This window comes from Miniopterus schreibersii (genome assembly GCF_964146895.1).
Source record: "Miniopterus schreibersii genome assembly, chromosome: 7".
Taxonomy (NCBI): Eukaryota; Metazoa; Chordata; class Mammalia; order Chiroptera; family Miniopteridae; genus Miniopterus; species Miniopterus schreibersii.
The window spans coordinates 62666380-62692955 of record NC_138108.1 but is presented as its reverse complement, the minus strand read 5'-3'; the positions used below and the strand labels follow the sequence as shown (position 1 = coordinate 62692955).

General features: G+C 38.6%; 1 protein-coding gene across 1 annotated transcript in view; it reads left to right on the top strand.

The window, feature by feature from the left end:
* The window catches only part of ARHGAP15 (Rho GTPase activating protein 15), a 575548-nt gene that overhangs the window by 546922 nt on the left and 2050 nt on the right, over nucleotides 1–26576 (top strand). The window lies entirely within an intron of this gene.

The following is a 26576-nucleotide window of genomic DNA, read 5'->3' as shown; positions in this document are numbered from 1 at the left end:
AAGGAGAGTTCATTGGATTACTTAACCTTAAGTCCCATAATTAGATGTGACTTTGGGCATGGCCAGATCTACGCGCCAAAGAATATTGCCAGGAATTTGACTCTTTCCATCTCTAAACTCTGCTTGTCTCTGGATGAACTTCATTTTCACTTAACATCTTTCCTCCTGGCAGCAAGATGGCAGCAGCAGAATCGTATCGTATCAGCTTAGCATCCTCAGGGGCCAGTAAACTCTCTTTTGCTGTGGGAATAGAAAATTCTCAGGAATAATTCTCCTTGGCCTGGCTTGGATCCCTTGTTTGTTCCTGATCCATTCACTGTGGCAGAGGAATTCATGGCTCTCGTTAGTTGGACTTGGGACACAAGCCCACCCCTGGAGTCAGGGATTGGGTCAACTCCACTCAAACCACAGAGGCTGGGAGTGGGAGCCAGATGGTTTCTTCAGAGATGGTCTTACCGAAAAGAAGTGAAAATGATGAGTAGAAGGAAAAAAGACTCCACTTGTCCACAACGGTAAATTGTAACTACAATCTTTTTTAAGTTCCCAACATAACTATCTTACCTTCGATCATAATATACTATCTCAATCAATAGGAGCACTGTTGTCTATAAATAGGAAAGTTTGCCTATCTCTCATTCCCATTTCTGGAAAAGAACATCAAGGCCTATTAAGCAAAATTGAGGTCATGTCCATCCGTGCAAGTTCTCCTTCATCTATGTAATGCTACTGAGCCCCTATGGTGAGATAGGCACTGAACTAGGCACTGGGGCTATAAAAATAAACAAGGCAGCCTCTTAAAGAGCCTCTACATGGAAGTAGCACAGAGTAGTAATGAGATACAGCTCTGGGGTTAAATAAAGCTGGGTTCCAATCCCAGCTCTTTTACTTAGTAGCTTTGTGAGCGTAGATAAAGTTCTCATTCTTTCTGTGCTTTGGTTTCCATATCTAAAAATAAACGTATTGTAAGAACTAAATGGGTAATACACATAATCTGCTCAGCATAAGGCCAAGCACATAAGATAATTTGTTCAATAATTAATAGTTACTACTGTGTATATGAGATGAGATAATACAAACAAATCACTTTACACGGTGCCTGGCACAAAGTAAGTGCTCAGGAAATGGTAGTTAGCAGCTATTATCATATGAAATAGAATGAGGCACTAAATCTAAAGGAACACAAAATTTAAAAACCCAAGAAAGATCTATTATGGTAGACTTGGAAAAGGCCTTGAGAGTTCACCCAGACCTATCCCCATCTTCAGAGAAAACCCTTTAGTAATTTCAGATATAGTAGAATTTAAGTTCTCTTCAAAGAAAGTGTTCCCAAAAGAAACTATCTTCCTTTTTGCTCTCATATTTCATTAGTTTACATAATATTTAATTAAATTACATAATTACAATAATAAGTACAACTGGTATAAACTTGTTTGAGACTCTCTCCTGGGACTTCCCTCTAGTGGGAACAGATGTGCACAGTTGAGAATCATTAAATAGCCGCAAACATTCAATGTGTTGTGGGCATTGGTCAGTATATTTCACAGAGGAAATAGAGAGCTGGGTAAGCAGAAGTCAGCCAAGAGAGCTTCTGCGGTATTGCAGCAGTCGTCTTCATTCTCTTCATCTTCATGAATGACGCCTAGTTCTTGAAAATTTGTCTCATATTTGACATATTTACTTGTATTTTTTAAGCACCCTTCTATAGCTGATGTGCTCAAAGTTTTATAACAAGAATTTTAGGCATGCATTCTGGAATCAGTTTTGTTGTTCTTAGTGACAACTATGTATTGGGCAAAGAAAGCAATGTGAATAGAAAAATGGTGGTGCATGAAGGATGAATACTTGATTCTGCCCTAAATCCATTTCTAACCCTCACTTAATTAATAAGACATATATTCATTTCTAAGAAGGAAAATATAGGAACTTATCTCATATATTGAAATGACACTATCAATTGGGTAGAACCTAAAAGAAGATTAGAATATGCTTTCCACGTACACCTGTCCAAATGCATAAAATTAAAGGACCATTCTATATGTTTACTGTCTTGCAAACCACAAAATCAGAATGCCACAAAAATAGGAAGCATTGGCAACATATACATTTTTTAATTGGGGGGCTGGGGAGATTAATGACTTTGTGCTAAGTTTTAGGTAAGAGTCCTTAAAGGCTAAAATCTAATGAAGTTCTATTTGCAGTCAGGTACTTCTGCAGAGGAAATTAGAAGTAGCTCAACCTGTGCCTTAGGAAATTAAAATTTTGTGGTCAGAGTAGAAAATAAACTCTCGTGTAGAATTAGTCAAATCCAAAAAACACATGTTTTTCACTGGTGGTCCGTGAGATAACTTTAAAAGTTCTAACCAGCAGATACCAGCATTCTATAGAATAGTTCACTGGTTAAGCAAGACTCAAACCAGATTAATTCCTTCGATTTGTACAACCTCTAGGTCTCTGAACATCATAGAGATGGACTGATTTCCCCATTTATGTGAAATATGTCTTCTGTAGTCATTATAATTGCAAACACTTTGATATAAATAGCAATTTAAAGTTCAATAATTACTGTGGTGAGAGAAAGATTTATGATCCAAGGCATCCTTTTCAGTTTGTTTTTCTGAATCCATGAATTGAAGTAGCTACACCACCTAAATCGCATGTTCTGCTCTACAAAAAACTTACATCAACAGCCATTGCATAGACCAGAGTGTCCTTCTTAACATGAATTTAAGTGCCAAGAAAGACATGCTGGTTGGTCCCATTCCTTGGTTCAAACCTTTACCCATGGTCCAGATAGCCATAACACAACATAGCCAGGTCTACTCATTGGGAGAAAATGGAATATTCTGGGGAGTACTCATGGATTGAAGGACATTGGATGAAGGACACTGAAAAGAGAGGCCTGAATCAGGTTATGAAAGAACTAGCATGTCCTAGTGAGGAGCTGGGACTTTACATCATGGACAACAGAAAGCCACTGATGGTTTTCAAGCCAAGAAGGTTAACCCACATAACAAGACTGAAAGAGATCAGCCCCATGTAGACTCTATCTTGCAAGGCTCTATGGCCTGTGTTAGGGGACAGGCAATGCTATCAGTCTAAGTACACTTGGGAGGACAGGAAAAGACAATGGCCCTAGCACAGGAGCTAGCAAACACTGGAAAGCAAGTCAGCCCCCACCCCGCCCCCAGCAAACCATCTTGTGTTCAGAGCTGAGTTTCAGTCCTCAATGGGAAATGAGAGACAAAACCAAGAATCAAAACCACAAGCAGAAGGGTCATTTGGGAAAACTGGGCACATATAGTTCAGCCTCACTGCATCCTGGAATCAATGAGTTGTCAGGATCCATAGGCTATTTAGAGGAAACTTGGATACGGCTGAGTCAGGCAAGAAATGGCACAGGGAATCCTTAGGACATATCCTTTGTCAGATTGCGTCATCATTCCCTTAAAATTAAAGGAAAATGTGTCCAAACCTTCAATCCTTATAAAATTAGAAACCCAGTATCTCCAGGTTATAGAGAAGGATTTATGTTTCACTCGTTGTTTCTGGCTGAGTTCCTACCTTGGCTGAACCCGCACTCACACATGCCTCACCACTTGCCAGTGTTCCCTTATCTCGACAATCCCTTTTCCTTGCTTCCCAGAAACTCACTCCAGGACATGGCACTTGGTAGACACAGACTGAAGAAAGATTACTCAGTCTAGCAGATAATTTAAATTTTAAAAACTTAAATAACAAGGGTTCCTATCACTAAAATATACCTTGGTTATATCCCCTCCACCCCCCACTAAGGAATTTTTATGGGTTGTCTTTTCCATTTAGCCTCCAACTTCTGACCATGTCATTCTGCCCCAACACTCTTCGTTTATATTCTTTCTTTTTATACACAACCTTCATAAGTCCATATCATGTTTTGTACAGAGAATTTGGTTATCTCTTTTTCTGTCTGTTTTCTAAAGATTATCTTTTCACAACCAAAATGGCACAACAAAATGTTTTGCTAAGAAACGAAAAAAGATCATTTTTTTTCCTTAAGAATTCTGCTGCCATCTATTAAAATAAGATTTTTTTTCTTTATAGTGGACTTGATTCTATAAGTGGAGCATAATTATATCTTTTTGTAACTTAGATATGGATTAATATATCAAAACTGATCTGCACATATTCTGCTGGGCTACTCCTGAATAGTGCTGACCCTTCTAGCTGTCAGGGTCTGATGCATATTAGGAACAACAGACATGAAGGAATCTACCTCTTGACTTTCTTCCTGAAAATTTATACATTCACTGCTGTTTAGACAGGTAGAAGGGTAATCTCACCAGCGAGGCAATTCCCTTGGGCCATTTACATGCAAGACATTTCCTCATTTAGAAAATGGTATGGGAGGATTTCACTGAGAACTCCAGTAAAGAAATTCCTGAAATTGCAGCGTTGAAACTAGTAAAAGGGCTCTGCTGTAAGTAGCAATATTCTCACCAGGCTGTTGATACCGTTTTGAGAAATTTACATCTTGAGACAGTGTCTGATGGTGGTGATAACAAGCTTAGTGTCAGCAATCCTCCAGGTCTGTCAATTGATCTCGTTCCAGGTATAAAGCAGGGGCAGTTTACTGTCTTACTGCAAAAGAAATGTGGGCCCCCACACTGTCAGGAGCACAGCGTGAGCTATTTAGTATCTAAGAGAGAATAAAATCCTCTCAGGAAATGATGAGTACCGGGTCTGTTTAGTTTCCAGTTTGAGAGCCATATTTATATGCTTGGGAGTCTATTTAAACTACCTCTTGTTTTTCAAATACTAAAACCATTCTTCCCACTTTTTTGGAAATATTGATGTTGTGAATAATTGAGAGAGAAAAATAAAACAGGCCAGGATCTAGCAGCTATCTTCAATGTCCTGCATTGTTGTTAAGCTACTTCAACACTCTGTCACTCATCCCCCTGCCCCGTATTTGTCCCAAATCCCTGAATCACTGAACCAAACAACAAGTGAAATGTAAAAGACTGGGGCAACCCACGGCATCAGCAAACATGGGGAAAACATCACCTTGGCAGGTGACACTCCCTTTTGAGCCTTGGCTGGGGCCTCAGTCAGTGAACAATATTAATAAAGACTAATTAGGTAGCTTTTGTTGAACTCTTTCCAAAGTGATGAGCAAAATACAGCCAACCTAAAGAAAATATTTTAAAATCTCCCACTGAGCATGCTCAGAGTGAACATTTTAACTTCTTTTATTTTTAAAATGCTCAACCATTTTCTTCAAAAACTTGGCTTGATCTTCCCGATTCAGTGATAACTGAAGTTATGCCAACTTTGATGTTTTTAGCTTCAGCTGTTTTAGAGCTATATGTGATCCCCACCAAAGGTTGGAATGAATTTTCCTCTGAGTAAAGAAGGAAGCATATGTTTTAAACGCTCATGTGCCTTTTCTGAAAAGAATGAATTAACATCCTATAATATTTTACCTTTGGGCTTAAAATAAAGAGTCGAGTTTAAAAGTCAAGGAGACATGTTCGGAGATTAAAATGGAGACTCCGGCCTTCAGGATTAGGTCTGTGGATTGTGTCTCTGTGGCCAAATGCATCTGCTGATTTTCATGTCGGCAGCTATTGTTTTGAAAACGGCCCCAGAGACAGGACAGTTTGGAGACTTGAGCAAGATGGACCACACACAAGCCTAATTTCAGGACATCAGAGGACAATCGAATAATATGCAAAACTCTGGAGGATCTTAAGTACATTTTTTCTAACCAGATAAATGACAGGAAGACTAGGAAATAAAAATGAATTTAGAAAGCTTTAATCCACCTGACAGTCTAATTTTCCCTTTTAATTTATAGAAACAGGAAGGAAGGAATAAAAGATGAAGGGTTAGAGGCTTGGTGGTACCCAGTATAACCAATGCCACCGAAGGAGAGGGTTGTTAGGCTGGCTTTGAGAGCCACGCTTACACTAGTCTCTATAATCCCATGCCAAGGCTTCCCTCAGGTTTTCCTTGGGGTCCCTGGATCTCCTTAGGCCACACCAGAGATGGTAAGGAAGGAAATCAGGGTAGTCAGCAATCTTAGGAATGCAAGAGGGTTGTGTCAAATGGTCCCCAGCAAGTCCTACGGTTGGTACAAAACTTACATGAGAAATGGCATCTGACTGAGGGCGGGATATTCCCCAGGTTACTATAGATGGAAACATTGGATGTTATAGGCTCTTTTAGATCAGACCTAGGTCATTTTTGCAGATGACTATGCAATGCCAAGTGTAGTGGTATCAAGTTCAATTTCACAAAATCACAACTCACACTATATTCTGGTATGTGCCTGAAACCCTGGAAGAACAACAAAAGGAAAGAATTGGTAAAGAAATGACAAATGTCTCACTCTCTTATAATGTCAGAAGAACTATGGGCAGAAAAATTGAAACCAGAATGAAAGAAAGGTTTAAAAGGAAATTGAGTCTGTGTTTACAAAAGGATTCCAATTCTGAGTGAATTGTCCAACTCAACCAGTTGCTTTGGAGAAACATGATTAAAGTGATGACTGAGGTGTTTTGTGTCCTAGCCTCAGTTTCCTTTATTCCCCTCTGAGTCCAGTAACAGCCAATCAGAAAGGAACCTGGCCTGGAGGCTTGTCAGTGATAATAATGGAAAACATCTGTCCGTGTAGCAAGTGTGGGAAGCCAACGCAGCTCCCTGACAGAGGGAGTTCTCAGACGGCAAAGCCATAACCACGACTGTGCTCATATACTCCTTCACAGACTTTTCTCACTGCCAGCTGTCTTTATTCTCCTGCCAGGAAAGCAAGGGCCTGGGGCTCTCACCAGGCTGGGGTTAGGCGAGCTGGGGGAAGGAGGGAGACAGGCCCCTCAGAGCTCTGGGTGCAGAGACAAGGGCTATCAGGTTGGGAACTAAAGAGACTCAGGACTGAGAGGAAAGAACACAAGCAAACCAATGGGGATGAGAGGGAAAGAAGGGTAACAGTGCAAGAGGGGTTCAGATTCTGTACCCAGATGGGTTTAAATCTTGGCACAAGCATTTCTGTGTGACACCGAACAACCTCCCTATGCCTCAAGCGTCCCGTCTTTCAAACTGGAATAATAATAGTGCCTATCTCATACTTTTACCCAGTAGAGGATAGCACTTGAGTTTTAGAGAAGTAGAGGCAGAGACCCCTACTGGAGGGCCTGAAACCTTGGCCATGAGTAGGGACGTTCCTGCGGATGGTGTCATGTTGACTTAGGCCAGCGATTTTCAACTCGTGAGCTGCAAGAATTTTGAACGCATACGATACCTGACTATTTAGTCAGGAGCACTGGCCTCTTTTCCCTTAGATTGTCAAATAAAGAAATGACAACGGCCAACACAACATAACTTTCCAGTGTGAATGAATCAAGATGATACCTATTTTTTGTCAGATTGGCAAAAAATATAACGTATTTTTTGGTGTGCTGCAGAATTTTAGTAATTAGTTTATGTTTGCATGAGATGAAAAAGGTTGAAAATCACTGACTTAGACAGTGGACACATTGTTCCTGCAAACATCACTCGTGCCTGGCCGTGGCCTTTAAAGGCCACGTTACCTACTGTGTCGCTTAGCCGCCTGGGCTCTCAGTGCTGACTCCCTGCGCTTCCCCTGCCCCGAGCCGTGGCCGGGACGCAGCAGTGTCTGATCTCCCCGACTCCACCGGCGCCTCGCTCCCCATCCCGGCAGCTTGCCACCCCTCTCAGCTTGGTGCTGAACATATCGAGGGGCTATATGGTCCGAAGAATGCCAGCAAAACATTATTGCAGCCAAACGAAGAGAAAGTTCCAGATTGTAGGTTAAAGAAAATTTAAAACAAGGAATGTTGGAGCAAGGAGAGGAAAGAAAATAAAGTTCTTAGTAGGGAGATTTTGATTTTTCCCTGCCTCCAGGAAAAACAAAAACAAAAACAACAAAAAAAACTCAACTTCATTGAGAATATAATGAACCAATAGATTTAGAAAGAAAAATATAAACAGAAGATTATAAAGGACAACTTTAAAAAAATACTAAATTATCCAGATGATTTCATTGTTTAAGATACCTTCTGTATATAAATTAACCACCTCTGGAAACTGCATTAGCAGTCACATCACCACAATTGTATTTATAACTAACTCACAGTTATTTGACGTATGATATCCCTTGGAAGTTAAAAGGGATAAATCCAGCTTGCGAAGAAGCAGAACTAGGGTGGGGCTTAGGTCCTGAGAAAATCTCCCTCGGCACATGGGTGGCAAGAAATAATACAAAAGGAGAAACCTGGGGAGGCCGACTTTGTATCATTAGTTAAGAACAGTTCTATATTGTATATGTATCCAACATAAACACTTGGCTGAGGATGTTATTCTCCTGACAGTGTTTGCCTTTCCTTATGGTCATCAGCTGGTGACTACCGCTACTTGGCTGCGAAGCGCTTCATCCATAAAGAAAAGCACCATAAGTAATAATGAGTGTGAGTTTGTGTTCGTTGCAAAGCGAGAATTCAGATTCAACAAGAGTTTTTTCATCCAATTGAAATGAATCAAACTGTTTAACCTAATTGGGCTTCTATAAATCAGGAGTGTTGTCGTATTAGTAATCCTCCCGGATAAGGCACTGCCATGAGGCGCCAGGCAAGAGCACGAATGTACATACACAGAATAAATAGAACCCACTGACCCTCTTCTACTCAGCAGCCTTTTACATCTCCCCTCCCTCTATTATCACTATTTAATAAAATTACCGCTGAACAGCTAACGTTAGCAGGTCTTTTTAACCACCGAGAGACTAGTTTTCCTTTCTATGACTATCTCTTGGATAAGCACATGCAGCCACAGAAAGGCTGATCTTCCAGTAATTAAAAGGGTAACAAAACATGGGGGAGGGAGTAATGTGCACCCATGGGTTTTAAAAATACATATTATGAATATTGTACAATTGTGTGTTTTTAAGAAAAAGCAGGTATATATGTGTTAATCTGAAAGGATCACCATATTTCTTTAAACCTGCTTCAAATACTTATCTTTGAAAATTAACTGTATTTCTAAATTCACTATTCATCCACTTTGACACCTCTTTGCCCTATAATTTCCCCTTTTTTTCCTAAACTCACTTAAGAGCAACGTGGTTCAAATCCCCCCAGCAGCTTGCCTCTCGAGTTCCCAGATTCCTTCTCATGCAGGAATACCTTGTGTTACTTCTGGAGAGGTATCCGATTTCCTTTTGAAATTGCTTTCCCGCTGAATGGCACATTCCTGGCACACACCCCCCCACGCTCCTTCCACATTCCATTATTGGTTGACCACACCGCCCTTGCACACTGAGGCTTCAGCTTTCGGGTCCTTCCCCACAGAGCAGACAGCCACCTCCAGCCAGGTAAAGCAAACCTGTGTGTCATCCCCCTGCCAGAGTGGGCCTCTTGGTCCACTGCCACCATTCTTGTATGAGTGTTATGAAAACAAAAATGCAGACTACAGATACACCCTTATGCTTCCAAGAGAACAGGAGGCTCGTGTCTGTTTCCCTAAAAATCCCTAGTGTCTGCTTTTTTGTTTCATTCTTTATTTTAATAAATAAATGTATATATTATCATAAAGATATACACACATGCCCTTTCTATAATCTATAAAATATGCATAAACATTTATTTAAAGTATATACATATATATGTAAGCTATTACTACAAACCCCCTACATTTCAGGGTTCCCTTATTTACAAATGATTACTGTGCTTACCATGTGTTTCCAAGCTTGTTAACTTTCCTTACAAATTATTTTAACTTTGAGGTAGAAAAAAAAAGGTTTTAAACTTTTTTAAGAGTTCAGCTATTCAACAATAGGATTTAGGAATTAGAATTCCTCCAGCCCAACTGTCTGAGTTTTCCAAACAAGGAAGCTGAGCCTGAGGAAGGTTTTGTGAATCCCCAAATTGGAGCATCCAAGGATGCTATTTTGCACTCACTGAACTCCATTTTCAAAAAAAAACCCATCTAAATGTTATACTAGGTTGTTGTATTTCCAAATTATTTTCTCTAGTTATTCTCTGTAATTTTTTCAAAAAAAGTAAAAGGAGACGGAAGAAGAAAAGGAAGATGGGTTGACATAGACCAGGACTCAACATCTCTGCTGATGACCCTGGCTCTCTCTCCTGGACTTAAGAGAAAACAGCTAAAGAGAGCATTTGTAGAGAGCTTTGTTCTGCTGTAAATAAAAAATATTGGGGAGCACCTTATTTCTGTTCAGTTCATCTCTCTTTCTAATGGAGCAAAAAGACATCTGAATGTAGAAAAATTTACCTCCCAGCCACCTATAAAGCAAAAACTATTTGTAACCACAAAAAGATATGGGATGCCCAAACTTTCTACTGCAAATGAAAACAGGAGTAAAGCTGAAGGTAACATACCACCTAAACGCAAAGATTTTGCAATCTAATTGAGAGATAAAGCATATGTGCGTGAAATAACTTAGAGATAAAAATAAAACATGTCAACAACAATGCAATACAATCTGAATGTTTAAATGCCAAGAAAGCAAATAACGAAGTGATCAGAATACAATTTTTAAAGGTTTCCTAGTCAACACAGGCTTAAATATGGTTTTGGATATGGTGACTGACATAGACTGCAAAGCAAGTAAAGTGTGTGTGGCCATAAGGACAGATGAGCAGGAAAATTGACCCCTGGACCCTGAATGTATGCAATCTGCTTTCATTATCTTTTTTAATTAATAGATTTTGTTTTTCAGAACAGATTTAGGTTAGGTTTACAGAAAACTGGGCAGAAATTATAGAATTCCCATATACTCTCTCTTTCACCACACACACACGCACACACACACACACACACATGCAGAGTTTCCCTATTATTGACATCACGCATTAGTGTGGTACATTTGTTGCAATTGATAAACCAATATCAACACATAATTATTAACTGAAGTCTCTAGTTTACATTAAGATTCACTCTTAATGTTGTAATTATATAGATTTTGACAAATGTATAATGACATGTATTCACCATTATAATGTCACACACAATAGTTTCACTGCCCTAAAAATCCTCTGTGCTCTGCCTAGTCATCCCTCCGTCTCCCCTAACTCCTGGCAACCACTGATCTTTTACTGTCTCCAGAGTTTTGCCTTTTCCACAATCTCAGATACTTGAAAGTATGTAGACTTTTCATACTGAGCTCTTTCACTTAACAGTATGCACATAAGGGTTCTTCCGTCTTTCCATGGTTAGGTAGCACATTTCTTTAGTCACTGAATAATATTTCATTGTACAAATGTCACACCATTTGTTTATCCACTTACCCATTAAAGGATATTCATAATTTTTTAAAATTTAAAACAAAGTTTTTTAAACTTAAATTTTAATTTGTTTTTTAACCAATGCATTGCTCAGGCAGGAAATGTGGTTCTCAGAATACATATTCCTTTCACCTTGAGACTTCTTTGTCTAGGGGAGGATGTTGTCATTTTCTGCAATACGATGCCAGGCTATCATTTCTGTCCTTAAGCTTGAGCCATGGGCCACTTCACCTTCTTGCTTCCATTCTTTGGTGACATGAGAACAATGTGTTTTAGAATATACAGTCAGCCCAGCCGGGCGTGGCTCAGCGGTTGAGCATCGACCTAGGATCCAGGCGATCAGGGTTCAATTCCTGGTCAGGGCACATGCCTGGGTTGCTGGCTCCAGCCAATCAGTGACTCTCTCATCATTGATGTTTCTATCTCTCTCTCTCCCTCTCCTTTCCTCCCTCTGAAATCAATAAAGATATATTTAAAAATATATATATATACAGTCAAAGATGATAATTATGAAACTCAGTTTTGAATTTTTAAATGAAAGCAGCTATTAGCAAGCATCTACTGAGGGTCATGTCTTTCCCTTTCTTCTAGAAATAATGATGTGTTGTCTTTATAGTGAAGCAGAATGTAAATCTAAATTTGAAGTTGTGGGAGGGAAGAAGAAACTTTCCTCTCCCCACAAGTTTCTTTTAGTTGTTCTAATAATCAAATAGATGTGAGATGGATTAACAAGAGAAAATAACCAAGCTGAATACATAGAAATGCATGGGAACCCCACACACATGAGATATTCGGAGACCTCACATGCACAAGAGATTCAGAGGCAGAAAGAGAACATGGGCATATAAGACATTCTGAGTTGAGGATGAGGTAAGGCACCGTGGGGCTTCACATGGGAGAGTACATGTCCAGTTGTTTGCCCTGCCATATAGGTAGGTCAAAAAAGTTCTCTCTCATAATCTCTTACTATTGGCAAGGTTCATAATTCAAGTTCTTCTATGTAGTTAATGGGGACTAGGGGCCAGAAGTTTCTCTGGAGCCTATTGCTAAAGTTGCCTTCAACTCAAAACAACTCGCCTACCACAGGGGAACAACTTACCAAATTATGCCTTCTCTCTTATTTAGTTGCAGTATTAGCTGTGCCCAAAAAATAATTCTTAAGATGTCACTTTCAAAAGTGACATCTTAAGCTGTCGTTGATTCTCTAAGTGGAACCAAGTATCACCCGGTGCACCTGTGTCTTTCTTTCTCACACCAAATAACAGTGATAAGCAAATTGCTCTAATAATGATGATGATGATGGTGATGATGATGATGGTGGTGGTGGTGGTCCTGCCATTTGAAGAGAATTTACAATGAAAGCCATTTACTTGGCTCCATGATTATTTATACACGTTTGATTTTAAGACAGCACACAGGAGGCTTTGCCAAGAAAATTTTAAAGTTCAAGCAGAAAAAATAATCACAATATCTTTCAGTCATTTGCTGCTTATATTTGTTTCCTTAAAATGCACAGCTAAATGCTCTCTACATACAGCTATCACTTGGTAGACAGGGTGTATCTTATTACTGGGTTATTTTCCAGTACATTTGGCGTAGTTAAGGTAAAGTGTATTAACTTTCTCTCAAAATAAAGATGAAAACAGAGTTGTAGCGGCTGTGAATACTTCAGCCATTGTCAGGAAGTTAAGAACTGACAGGAGCTCCGAATAATCAACTGTGCCTGGTGCATATACTGTAGTTTCCCCCTGGGATATCTGGTCTAATCCTACAATGTATCTGACTGGCATGAATGTAGAATTACTTTCAATAAAGATTTTATTTCAAGCTTGGATGATTTCCCCCAAAACATCTTGTCACTAAGGCAAAGTATATCATAGAATATCTGATTTTTCCCCCCTACAAGCCAGCTTTTGAGGGGGAAGTATACACATTTCAACTCAAGTACTCCACTCAAGTCAATTCACTGTAAAAGATCACATCTTAACATATCTAGACTGATTAAAGATTTGCTATGTTAAAGAAATCAGAGGGCTGTCAGAGAAAGCTTACCCTAAAGTCTGCAAATGTAAAGGATACGTAACACATTCGCTCATCTACAGTTTGCACTCTCCCCGTGGTAGCCCCCGAGCCCAGAGCAGGCAGGACAGATGACTCCACAAGCTAACACCTGGCTTCTAGAATATTTGTCTTTTTGCAAGTAAGGAACATTTAAAGGTCACGTCTTCCAATACATGCGATGGTTCCCAGGCTATATGAGAAATATGAGTGCCCTGGTCATGACCACACTAAAATGATCTTCAGTTCTCTACCCTTCTCTCTGTCTTTACCCTGTTCCCTTCCTTCATGATGCCAAATTAAGTGTTCAAAGTACAGTAGCAGTACATTACTCTATCTTGAATTCACTGAAATGTTCCATTTTGTGCTTGCTTACAATATTTCAGCCTTGGTGTCACTTTGTTTAATTTATTCTTGGTTCATATAATCTTAAGAATACCTTATGTTACCTACAGAGTTTCACCCCTTACTCACTAAAAGCACACAAGTCACACGGTTTAGTTCTAATGGGATAGGAATAGTTGGTTTAATATTTAATAATCATAGCACATTATATTTATACAATATTTTAAATTCAAAATCCCTCTTATCTCTATTATTGCATTTGATGACTAATATATGACATTATGATAAGATTCATGTGCAAGAATGAAAACTTAGCATGGATAAAACTCATGAGGCACCGAAAGGTCTAGATTTGAGTTTCAGCTTTTTGACTTAATTGGCTGTGTGACCTTCAGACAGGTCATTTTACCAAGAAGACTCTAAACCCAGCTGCACATCAGATTTGCCTGTGAAACTTTGTAGAAACTCAGTCTCAAAGCTGGACTACAAAATCAGGATCTCTGTGTGATCCCTTTGCTTTGTTAAAGGCGCTAGCCAGAATGGAAAACCAGTGATTGCTAATCTCCCTTTCTTTGTTTATAAAATAACAACTGACAGAAACAAATGGACTCATGTATAATAAAAACCAGTGTTTCTATCATTTGCAAAGGGTTTTGCACACATTTTTTACTTAACCTTCAAAACAACCCATGAGGTCAGTTCATCATTAACTTCATTTTCTGGGCAAAGAATCCAAGGCTCAGAGAAACTCAGAGAACAAGAGTGTAGGATTCTGAGGTTCCAGATTGCAGGTTTTCCCTAGACCAGTGGTTCCCTCCCCAGGCATGATCAAATGACACACAGTTTTTATCGAACCCGTACCTTACTTCAGGCCAGTTGTCAGAATGTCTGTGGTGGAGCCCCTGATGTTGATGTGGTTTTGAATGCACCACAGATACTAACATGTAGCAATGACCAAGACTCCCTGCTCTAAAATGACCAGAGCAAGCTTAGAAAATATAAAGTACTGTACATAAAGCATGATGGTTTTATCTCAGTTTTGTTGATGATAAAACATGAGTTTGGAATGGAAGTGAATGAGTCATGAACACAGAGCTGATTGGGGCTAGACTCGGAACTAGATTTCAGGTCTGCTCTTTCACAAGTCAGTTGTCCTTCTATTAGAGTGTTTCTGATTCCCCAGAGCTCATGGCTACCATTGGAGGTTGGGTATAACATGGCTCCAGTTATCTATAACCTTCACCAGAAGGAGGGGTGGAGCAGGATGAGGCAAAGGAGAAGTCAAACTACGAGGTGGAGCCAACAAAGTTTGGCCAGCCCACAGGAGCTCTGGGACATCTGTGTCCCATCAGAGCTGTCTTTAAGTGAACCAAAAAGACTTGACCTGTCTCCCCCACTGTGATCAGTGACTGGCCATGGGGTGTCTCCAAGAGTGTTGGGGTGAGGGTCTCTTCAGCTGAGGCAAATCTTTCAGGGGCTGACTGCTGACTAACACCTGCAGTTGGATGATTTCAGTCTAGTCAATTCAGAGTATCTTGAGGACATTTTCCTGGCCTGTTTCTAGTTCTGGAGACCTGCATACAGCCTAAGCATTTGGTGAGGCAGGGAGAGAGCATCCTTTTGTACAGTATTTTAATAAATATTTATTGAGCACCTAGTACTATGAGCCAAACACTAATCTTGATCTAGGGACACTGCACTAAACAAAAACAAATAAAGTCCTTAGGATGTTTACATTCTACCAAAGAAAGATAATAAAGCAGATCAGCAGGGCAGTAAGTGCCTTGCTTCTGTCACCTGTCCAGTCTGGTCTTCATTCCCTCTGGTTTTCTGTCATCATCCCCAACTTCCAATCCCAGGTCTGAGTTTCAGTCACTGTTCAGGCAGAACTCTGATATATTGAACATGAAGAATTCTGTAACCTTGCAATATCCCTAGGTTTTCCCTAAGGATAAGAATATGGATCTGTCTGATCTCAGAATCCTCAAACCTCCTAACAGCCTGTAGCCTCAGGGATGAGGGATAGGAAGGGCTTGGGACTCACCACTTCTGTGGGACCTCACCAGAGTCTTAGCTCTCTTCTACCTAACTTTCCTTCTCCCAACCCAGAAAACCTTTCTTTTGTCTGGCAGCGGGGTAGCCTGGCTCTTCATCTACCTTCCAATATATTGGTTAGGTCATAGCTGCAACTCATGGACACTTAAGCTTTTGAAACGCAAAGGTACAGTTCTTTGCAATTGAAATGTTCTCACTTGCAAAAGTCCAAAGCACTTTGCTTTTCTGCTCTACTATCCCTCCACCGAGGTAAAAAAATGCTGCTGACTGAATCTTGGGGAAAAGCAAGAGGTACAAGGAAGAGTAGGGAAGAAACCTATTATTATAGATTATTCCACCTCATCTCAAATGATAGTTTAACTTTCCCAGAATGTGCACTCTTTTGTCATCAATCTGGGAGCCCAAATGACATTTTAAATGTCATTTAACTTCCATCCAATACAGGAATCTTAGACATTTCTGAATGCTTCCTGATGGGAAACTCATGGCCTTTTTATGTACAAAATATCTAATAACCTTGATAGACGATCCCTGTACTTTTCTAGTATACATATGGAACAATCTATAGCAACCAAATATTAATAGTAGTAATATTTGTGATGGGATTATGAAGGATTTTTATTTTTTATTTTGACTTGTCTGCATTTTCTAAATTTTCTGTAATAAATATGAATCCTTTGTATCAACCTAATCTATTTTCAATTCAAAATGCTTGATATGGAGATCAGTCTCTGGGCCAATTCCAGGAACGGGATTTATGATAGCACAGTTGAGTTTTTCTTCCATATCATGGTTTTTTTAATTCAGTCATCATGGCTCTTCCTTAACTAGTTTTTTTTCCAAATCAGACTCCTTAGGTCCCTTTGCTCTGCCATTGGGGGCACATCAGTCTGCTGGACACATGAACCTTAGAGCTCTCTAGTTAAAAATGTCTCAACGTCAAGTCATTGTAAAAAGTATCTGAAACTTAACCTTCTTCAGAAAGTAAATTAAGCATGGACAATTGAATGACGATACCTAAATTGCAATGGATTCTCTTTTAGCTATTTGGGGATCTTTTAAACAAAAAGACAATTTTCAAGTAACTGCTGAAGATTTGATGTAGATGCCCTTAGTGGGAAGTGAAATAGCTGTTCTCTTCACCTATGTGAAAAGGAAAAATAAAAGAGGTTGATAAATTCTGGCCTTGCATCTTGATAGTGCTCCTTTTCGTTTTATCTAACATCATAAGGCAAATATTTAAGTTCTATATTTTCCACTAATATCTTATAATTAGGTGCATTATAATTAGGTGCCTTATTCTAGTTGGCTTAATTAATGCCAATATTCTGAATCAAATGTTACTAGCACTTTCTAGTTTTTTAACTGCTTTATTGAACAAATCCTGGGTAGAGAATAATGCCAGTCTTATAAATGTTTCCTTTCTAAATATACTCCCAACATATATTTCCTAACCTTCCTCCCCTACACCCAGGGCAGTGTCTTCCCAGGATGGTGATATTATCAGTGGTACTGGTAGGTTAGTAGAGCTCAGGGAATAAAATCCAAGACTTTTTGTCCTGCTGATGTGATCAAATGCAGATGGCTAAGACCATTTTAAAGCTTGAGAGAAAATGCCTAAGGGACCCTATAGCTGAAATTCTCAATCTATCTCACCAATAGTGCAGTTGAAATCACAATGGGAAGTAAATGCTTTCAGAAATGTAAAACACTGTGTGAATTTACAGAAAAAGGTAATACACATTAATTTGGATTTTCTTCCACCTGAACACTCTTCTCATCTTTGTAAATATATACGTGGATGTGAAGTAGATGGTTAAAATATGTCACCCAAGACTTCTTGCTGATTCTCTGACGCCCTTCCCTTCCAAGTCTACCTCAGGCCTCAAGCCTTAGGATTAGAAAGCCCTTGGTTTCAAATGCAACATTCTTGATGAATTAAAGGATGTGAAAATGAAATCATTAAAGAAAAACTAGGAGAAAACACTGATATTTGCCTGATCTCTTTAAATGGATGAATTTTATAGTAACAAAAACAAAAGTAGAAATTCCAAAAGAAATAGTGCTAGATATGACCACATAAAAACACAAATAAATAAAATTAGGGAGCAACAACAACAAAAACCTGGGGGAATGTAAGTATAACAAAAAGAATGAAATGTCATGCTTCTTAATACATAAAAAACTCACAAATTTATATGTATAAGATGTTCATTGTAGCATTGTCTGTAATACAAAGAGTTAGAAGCAACCAAAAAGTCCACCAGCAGGACAATGGTTAAATAAATGAAGGTATTTCCATACTACAAAATGTAACAACTTTTCTAAACGGATGAGGTATTTTTACATGTACTGACTTGGAAAAATGCCCACAATATATACTTAAGGGGGAAGAAAGCAAATTGCAGCATTTTATGTATTTTTTATCTCAATTTTTAGAAAGAGAAAATATATATGAAGATAGGTAGATGGATAGATAGATAGAAAAACATCCAGAAGGAACACCCATCTGTTAATTATAGTTAACATGAAGGAGTTTTAATAGGAAACAAGAGGATTTTACTTTTTTTACTCAACATACTCCTGATTAGTACATCTTTTCAAAGACTATGTATTAGTTTTATTATACAAAATAAGTAAATCAATTAAACAAACAAACTGATAAGCTCTCAATAGGAAAGGAGCAGAGGATACGAACAGCTATTCACAGAAGAGAAAATCCACAGGAATATTTGGTTTTTTTTTACTTTTCCCCCATTTTCTAAATTCAAAGAATCCTAAATTCAAAGAATGGCAGACTGTTTTTCACCTATCAAGTCGACAATTTCTTTAAAAAGAATAATACCAAATGATAATAATGTTAACGGGAATACCTGTTCCATGCGATGGAATGTGCTGACATGTCTCATGTCACGGTATTTTGAGAAAAGGAGAGCTATAACTTAATGACCTAGTGTGAGTTCTCACAGTGTGGTCCCCAGGCCAGCAGCATCACCACCTGGGAGTCTGTGAGGAATGCACACCCTCAAATACCTCCCCAGACGTGCCGAATCAGAGATCTGGGGTTAGAGCCCAGCAATTTGTATTTAACATGTCTTCCGAATTATTCTCATGAGCGGTAAAGTTTTAGAACCGTTGATCTAATCATTACATTTCTATTTTATCCTACCCCAGGGTTTTTCAGCAGTAGCACTATTGACATCTTGGGCTGGCCAGTTCTTTGTAGAGGTGGGGGGCTGTCCTGTGCATCGTAGAATATTTAGCAGCGTTCGCTCCTACTGACCAGATAACAGCAGCAACTCCCCACCTGGTCACAACAATCAAAAATGTCTACAGCAATTGCCAAATGCCTCATGGGGATGGCAAAACTGTCCCTCATTTGGAATCACTGCCTGAAGAAATATTCCAAAATGTGGAGGAAGAGTACATGGAAAGATTTTTTTCATATATCAATTTCATTTATATTAAAAAATTATAAGGTACAACCCATTCTATCCCATATAAGGTAATGAGTAAATAATAAATATTCTATATATAAGACAAAAGGAAAAAATGCTAGATACAGAATTGTATAGAAAGGATTTTTTAATGTGTTTATAAATAAATTATTTACTTATACATTTTTAACACCTAAATCCTGGCAATGTCATTCTCCTGTTCAAAACCCAAGAATGGATTCTCATCATCTTTAGAATTAAATCCAAAATCCATACCAAGGCCACAGCCTCTCCTACCTACCTTCACCTCACTCCCCAGCCTCCAGCCACACAATCCTCCCCTCTGCTCCTAGGTGCACCAAAGACACCTTCAGCACTGGGGCTTTCTCCCCGCCCTTACCTGCCTGGAGTCCTTCACCTGCTGTGCGCCTAAGCAGCTCTCTGCCAAGTGTCCTTTCCTTAGGGAGGACTCCTTGAGCGCCGAGTGCCCTGGCTGCTGCATGTGGCATTTCTACCGCTCTCTTCTCATCAGGATTATCTGGGGGCTATATTATCTGCAGCCAGCCAGCCCCACCCACGCTAAGTAAACAAGGATCTCTGGGGTGGATTTAAAGTCCCCTAGTTTCAGTGGAAGAATGACTATTTCTCTTTTTCTTAGTTTTTCTTGAAGTACTTCAGCTCCTAAAATCTTATTACATATCGTTCAGAGTATTGCGTGTTGTCTGGGTCTCCGGCCACATTCTTGCTTCATATGGGCAGGAACTTGTCTGTTTACTCGTTGCCAGTGATGCCAGCACCCAGAACAGTGTCCAACAGGTAGCAGGTACTCAGGAGATTCTTATGAATGAATAATGGTTACATATACTTTTCTAAACTTTTAAAATTCTCTTGAGCTCTTGCTGGTGTGGCCCAGTTGGTTGCAGCTTCGTCCTATACATCAAAAAGGTGGGAGGTTCTGTTCCCGGTCAGGGCACATGCCCAGGGTGCGTGCTGGAGGCAACTGATCGATGTTTCTCTCTCACATCAATGCCTCTCTCTCTCCCTCCCTCGCCCTCTCTAAAATCAATTTTAAAAAATTTATCTTGAATTTATCTTGAATGTATTACTTTACAATCAGAAAAAAATAAATTAAAGCTGATTTTTAAATCTGTCTTTCAAAATTGTGATATAGTTGAAGCATAGTGATTAGCACATAATAGATATTCAACAAATAATAATAACTCTTAGTGTTTCTTTATTATATTATCTACTATTTAAGGGATTTGTCTGTAATAACCCACTTTATCTATGGTCTTTGCTACATTATAGAATACATATTCCAACTAGAAATAAGTCCTTTTGAAGTCTATGGGCTATTCATTTTTTTACTTTATCATTTCTTCTATCTTAGTAGATATTCTGAATATTGCTTTAAAAGGTATTTTAAAATCTCCCTATAATATCCAATCAATAAAAATGTGAAACAAGTGAATAATTGAAAATATTCAACTTTCTACATTGAAATCAGTGCAAAGAGTGTACTTAATAAATGCCAAGAATAAGGCCATGTCAGCTATGACTATTTCCATAATGTGCCTCGGGAGAATGACATATACATGACTTCAAAGATTATTCAAAAGCAAAAATGTACAAATATAGCAACAACTCCCATTTAGGAAGATAGTTGTTAACTTGTTTAGAAAATAATAATAATATGATATTTAGATCTAAATCGAAAGACTTTACAGTTGATTTAAACCAATTGATTTATAAATTAACCTATACAAATGGCTGAAATACCAGTGAAGGACCACCTTGAAACATATTAGTGTTAAATGCGAAATCATCGGTGAATATACTCTTCTGCTTTTACAATATTAGAAAATTTTTCTGACACAGAGCCATGACTTTAAGAGAGAAGGTGGAATTCCTGCTAAGTCTCCAATCTTACGTATATATACAGAGTCCAGTGTAGACAGCACTATAGCTTGTACAAATTGAGGATAGGTAAGCATATGGTTAGCATGAATTTCCCCCAAAGTAGCTTTAGCACTTAGGAAAAATAAGTTGAACACATTGAAAATTTATTTTATTTTTAATAGCCCCTTTCACTTAAGTGGCCAACGTCACAATTAACATTTCACGTACAGTGGCTGACCTGTATTTTGCAAGCCAGGTGTGACCTGACGGCAGGAGTACATTTACTGCCACACTTTCCCCATTCATGTGAAACCACCTTGAAGTTATGTGTGTTGGAAAATCACAGCATTACAGAGATAGGGAAGGGAACACTTTTAATACACTTCCAAGAACTGGAGAGTTGTCCTGCAGGCAATTATGTGGCTTTCAACTTCCTTTGCAAGTCATTAATGGTAAGAGCAAAGCACAGACTTAAAAGGAAGTTTGCATCCATGTATCTGTTTAGAGCTGGACTATTATTAAATGCTTTGGTCTTCTTAATTCAGCATCAATTTTGAGTTTTATAGTAAAGCTCTCTTTCAGTTTGAGTCATTTGGCTGTAATTTTAAGCAACCAAGAAATTTCTTTGAGTTAGCAATTCAGCTCACTCTTGGAAAAACTTACCCAGCATAAGGCTGCGAGGATTTTTTTGTCTGGGGTCCAACATCTGTAGCACTGGATTATAGATTGTTTCTAAAATAATCTTAAATTGATGGATCATTGCTCCTTCCATTTGGACTCGACAAAAAGTAGCTCTGGCATTTCCTCTCCTTTTTGTGCCTTACACTGTATATCATCCTTCTAAGCGCTTGCCAGAAAAATGAATTCTTACCCACTTCAGGATTTTATAAACTTGAATTTTACTTAGCAGTATAAGAATTCCTTTTACAATGAATATATATCAAGTGCTATTTCATGAACAAATTCACAAAATCATAATTATTTTTGTCAGGCTATTTTAAACTAAGCACTATTAATAAATAGCCTTTTTCAAGAGTTGCACTTTGGGGTCTTTCTCCTATTAGTCAAGTGTTCACAGGCAGTAAACTCTGAGCTCTTCATGTTGTTTAGAATCAGGTATCTTTGCTCTAAGGATTTCTTAGGAGTGAATTAATGGCGAATAAACAAACACGTAGAAGAATTTCCAAATATTGGTCTGATGTCCAAATGTTTTTGCACTTTCTTACCCATCCATCAACTCACTGTGTGTTCATCTCTTGGCCATGTCTCTGCTCTTACCTTTCTCCTTCACATGGGTTCTTTTGCTTTTTGGGTTTTTGTGTTTTTTTTTGGGGGGGGGGGGTTCATAATAGGGGAATGTTTTTTAGTTCTTCACTGAAAATAACTTAAATTGTAGCTCAAAATTTACAGTACTGTCATAGTCTAAGGCCTGATGAAATCTAAGCCCTACCAGAGGGCTGAAACTTTCCAGGAAGAACTGGAATCTGACCTCTTTGAGTTAGGTGCTACATAGTTCTGAAGCCAGGGTGGCAAAGTCTGATAGGCCCTTAGCAAAGCAATTAGAACAACATTTTTAAATATGTGCTCCTCGTTGTCACTCAGGAGAGTCTACAACATTAATGTAAGTTGGGGAACACATGAGTCACACCAAGATAAACAAAGATAATTTCTGCAGGACTTATCAGGGCCTTTATTATGCTACTGTGCATTGTGAATTTTCAAGAAGAAAAAAAATAAAATGGCATACAGCTTTCTTCAAAACTTATTTTACTCTGGAGTGCTATTTTTGGGAAATCTATCACAGAAATGGTGTTTTGCAGAACTCACTTTCATGAAAGCTGTCCTGGAGGTATTGCCAAACCCCTAGTAAAAATGTATTTGGTTTCTGAATCAGACCCCCCCCACCCCCATAATGCAACCCAACTCTATTTTAAGCTACTGGAAATGCAACTTACTCTTTTTGAGAGTGTTCCATCTTAGATACTAGATTGATTTTTTTTGCCATGCAGTGCTTTTATTTCTTTCAATAGCACCTGTTTCTCCTCTACATATGTTTGAGTGGTTGAAGCCTTCAGAAATAATGCCACTTGCAGTGTTCAACTTGTCCTCACAGTGAGAATAGAAATTAAGATATCCATTGATTTGAGGTAAACAAACAAATAAACAAAAAACCCACAAACTAAGATTTAAATAATTTTTTTGAATAGTATCTTAGCTATTTTTTTGAAATTATGGTTGACTTCCTATGTGGTCCTAAATGAACCACTTAACTATTTAAGAGTCTATTGAGGTAGAGAGTAGGTAGGTTCACATTTGAATAATGAAGTTTATAATAATAGCATTAATCCATTTTCCCAGACATCCCAGTTTGGGGGCCTTGTTGCTGAAAATGTCTATTTCTACTGTCTATTAGAAATGGATATAATCTAATTCAAATGTTAATATGAGAATATGTACATTGCCTATTTACAAGAATCATGTAGTTCAGTAGTTGGTAACTTCCTCCCCAAATTACTCTTCACTCTCAGCATCTTTTCTAACTTAAATATTGGCTAATTTCTCAACACACCAACTACTAGCTGGCTGATATTTAGAACATAAATTGCCAATAATATACCTATGTATATATTTGCCAATAATATGTATATATATACTCATATATATATATTATAGACCCACAGACAAGCACACATTTTGTAACTGACTAAGCAAGATAGCATGCATTCTATACAATACACATCCATATTTTCTTACTTTTTTCTTAACTGTATTTGATTTTTCAAAGAGTTATTGCAAGTAACTTGATTTTCCCAACTTAGGGAAAAATTCCAACCTAAGAAAATTTAACCTGGAGTAATGCAAATATAACAAAAATACAAAACTATATGTTATTTACTAAAATATACTTATAACAAGATTATTTTAAAGCATTCATAAGTTTAAAGCTGGTTTTATTAAAATCAAATAGCATGCGGAGAAATGGACACACAGGATTCGGGTTTGAGATGAAATGATTGTTCCACATGTACACATGCATAAAAGTACAACGTGAATACTTGTCCATAAAAAATTAAGGAAGCTGACAGGCTGGAAGAAATCCATTGCAATTCTCTTCCATGACCACCAGCTAAGGTAGAGAACACTTTCCCCAGAGGGGAAGGGGGGGGTTGGCACTGACATGCAGCTCTAGCGTCCTATTCTCCATCCTATTTAAACTCCGTCTTGGTTTCCTCCTCTGGCTTTGTCCCTCTTCTGGATTCTCAGGACAGAACTTTTGCTGAAAAGGAAAATATAAATATCTCTGGAGAAATTGAAAAATGTCTAGTTCCATTTCAGACTTTTTTCTCTCCCCCAGTGGCTCCAGTATCTTTCTGCCATGCCCCAGAGAGCTAAATTACCCTCCAATCACCCACGTTCCTTTAGATGCCATGGACCTCCTCCAGCTTCTGCCCCCATAACCTCCTCACAGCCACGACTGCCCCCTCCAGTAATCAGCTCTTGGACGACCTTGATTTCTAGCTTCAACTTTGTGAATTTGAAGCAATTCTGGCTCCCAGCTATCCCAAATCTCACTGTTCTTGCTACCAACTGAAATTATAGCCATTGTTTAGTAGGAAAATATATCTTTAATGCTCAATCTATCTTTATGTCATCGCTTTCTCCTTTCAGTCTCCCTGGACTCCAGGTCCTAACGTTATTTCTATTCTGTTAGCCAAGATGCTCTATACCAGGCATTCGCCTTCAGACTTCTAATACTCTCTTGTTTTGGATTCTACCTTCTCCATGCCCTATGACCTCTGAGCCCTGCTCTCTGCTAAATAAATCTTATCAACTTTGACATTTCTACCAATGAGTGATGTTGTTAAAGCAACTTTTACCTAATAGGCACTCAATTAATTGATTAGTTATGTTGCTCTCTCCATATTTACCTTTTAAAATGTGCGTGTGGGTGAGGGGCGGAGTCATTGAAGGAGTTGGTATCACAAAACGCTATTACTTTAAAACCAAAAGAAAAAACCTGTTTTCCTTCCCTGTGAATCTTACTAATAACTTATATAATTGTATAATAAAGAGGTCTGGGAGAGGCTCAAGAGAGAAGCAAAGGCCCACTGCCTTTGCCCCTGCTTCAAGTTAGGAAGATGTTTAAATCATTCTACTGACTTTTGGTAAATGTAGTGGCAATGTGGCATAGTTGCTTATTTCCAAAGGAAACTTTCTTTAAAACTTGAAGGCTCCTATAAGCCACTGATACAATAAAAATATGAGAATCTCTTCCAGAAATGTAGTACTCACAAGTACAAATGCAATCCATTTAAAGCAGAAGAAAAGTGACAATGGGAAGCAGGTAGGATATCTTGACTATTCAGTCCAAATTTGAGAGTCATTTTGACCACAGTAAATCTGTTGTATCCAAGCTGTTCATCACAATACTACAGTGAAGAATAAAAATTCAGACCCTCTTATGGAAAGATCTGATAATCATGAGGATGATGGCAAAGTGAAAAATGAGACCAGTTATTAAGCATAGGAGTCATTAACACACCATGGCAATGATGTTTCCACATGCACGGGAACCAGGTTACCTGGGTTTGAATCTCAGGTCTGTGCGATAGGAGATACTCCACCACTCTTGGCCTCATTTGTAAAGTGGGATTAATAATAGAAGCTATGTCATGGAATTGTTATGAGGATTAAATGAGACAATAAAATTGCTTAGAATAATACTTGGTTATTATTGATATTGATCAGGTCAAGGACCTTTGTTGACCATGAGCTTGTGCTGCGGGGAGTCACAAATGGATAGTTTGGGTCCTTGGCAATCTCTTTCAGGAGAGAGAAGGCATAGGCTCTTGGTCACAGAAGTGGTACTTTAGTAATTTACGTTTGTGGAGAGATGGAAGTAGAGCAAGTCTTCCTGCCTCCTTTGACTAGGGGCTATGTAGGCCCACACTGGCCGAACAAAGAGTCTTCCAAAATCCAACCAATGCTCCATAATGGGCTCTGAGACTGGCGACCCCATGGTTTTGCAGTGACATGTTCCTTTGCCCCCATTTATTCTCTACACTCATATACCCTTTGGGGCAAGGTGTCTGGTAGAACGCAGAGTTTCGTATTTCTCAGCACCCTGTCCTTCCATATGCTATCCCTATTTTCTTAACATCACTAAAACCTCCCTCTTCCTAATTTTAATATAGAATCAAGTAGGTTTCACTATTAAGAATAAGCATTACTTTTTTAAAGTCTCAGTCTATAGGATAGGGCTTTATTTTCTTTTTAAGAATCCTGTGTCAAAGCTTGAAGGCATTACCATTAATAAAACCACATGCTAATGTTTCATTGCTATTCCAGCTTTCCATGCAGTCCTCACACAAGCAAACATATCTTGGATTCCAGTGGAACTCTTTTCCTATGCAAATGCTGCAGGATTTAGCATTTTATTTCAATGTGAGCTAAATTGGCTGACCAAAATGAATGTAAACTT